The 1058-nt window shown below is 54.5% G+C and overlaps 1 protein-coding gene across 2 annotated transcripts in view; it reads left to right on the top strand.

Moving 5' to 3' along the window:
• The window catches only part of LOC113202877 (protein borderless), a 14207-nt gene that overhangs the window by 1802 nt on the left and 11347 nt on the right, over positions 1-1058 (top strand). Inside the window, exon 1 of one of the 2 annotated variants that reach the window (XM_052265556.1) lies at positions 1-19. The exons of the other annotated variant lie outside the window; for it this stretch is intronic. The gene's annotated coding sequence lies outside the window, so the exon portion shown is untranslated. The remainder of the gene's footprint in view (positions 20-1058) is intronic. 2 annotated transcript variants of the gene reach the window in all.

Genomic DNA, 1058 nt, shown 5'->3' with positions numbered 1-1058 from the left:
TCGCCGGCTCAGCTGTGCGGTGAGTCCCCCCGCTCACCGGTTACCCCTTATGGTGTAGGCGTGTGGAAGTGTCATCGTGAGGTATCGTTAAGTTAACATTTTTCATCGCTTGTCTATGGTCCTATCTGCAGGAAGATTTCGTTTGAAACAGAAATATTCACAATACCTGTGCTGTTTAATTCACCTAGTGTCTGTACTTCACCATCTATCCGTTAACAGGTCTGATTTAAAAAAAATCATGCATAGTTTATTGTTTATCGGGAAGTTGACGGGTCCGGCGCCGAAATGGTGGGTTCATGGGGATGTATAACCACAAGTTCGGGGTGTCCGGGGGTGTCGCACAGTGACCAGTCTCCAGTCTTGGCAGCTTACGCATCGGCCACCCACCGGTGCCCAGGAGGGTGATAGGACTGTCTATTTTCGGTACTGGCCGCACAGTACAGCGCACCCCCTCGGGGTGCACGGGAAGTTGTGCCCGTCACTACTAGGCTCGGAAAAAGGTGTACACTGAAAAATAACTACAACCGCGTCAGCAGCAAATTTCCCACAGTTTTAAATTAAGTAACTCGAGATGTCAATATCATAAAACCATCAATGTTGGAGTATTGAATGTACCTGATGTTAAAGCTTATTTGCCGCAGTGCACCATATAAAGTAAGTGTCGGTAACGAGAGTGACATTCGATAGAGCCAACCGCAGGTCCATGCGGTGCGGGGCGGGGCGGGGGCAGGGTGACGGAGGACGGTCGCGTTGCATAAGGCGACACCGCTCGGATGACGGATGAGCGACTGCACATGTGCAGGAGGGCGGTGAGGGAGGAGTGAGCGGAGGGCGAGTGTCTTGAATTTCTCGTCTTCGTCGTCGCACTGCGTTTGCGTTTGCACTGTACGCCTGGCAGAGCCTGGCAGAGCCACCCCCTCCCTCCCAGCCTCCCCCGCAGGGACATCAATGTCATTATCATTACGAGCCGACTGAGGTGCATCCCATGGCGAGGGTCCGGCTGCGCGCGCGTGCACCGCGGGGCTCTCGGCCGGCGGGGACCCCCTGGCCCTGACCCT

This window comes from Frankliniella occidentalis, unplaced genomic scaffold, assembly GCF_000697945.3.
Source record: "Frankliniella occidentalis isolate FOCC.00 unplaced genomic scaffold, Focc_3.1 Scaffold28, whole genome shotgun sequence".
Classification (NCBI taxonomy): domain Eukaryota; kingdom Metazoa; phylum Arthropoda; class Insecta; order Thysanoptera; family Thripidae; genus Frankliniella; species Frankliniella occidentalis.
The sequence above is the reverse complement of the archived record's forward strand: the minus strand, read 5'-3'. Positions and strand labels throughout refer to the sequence as shown.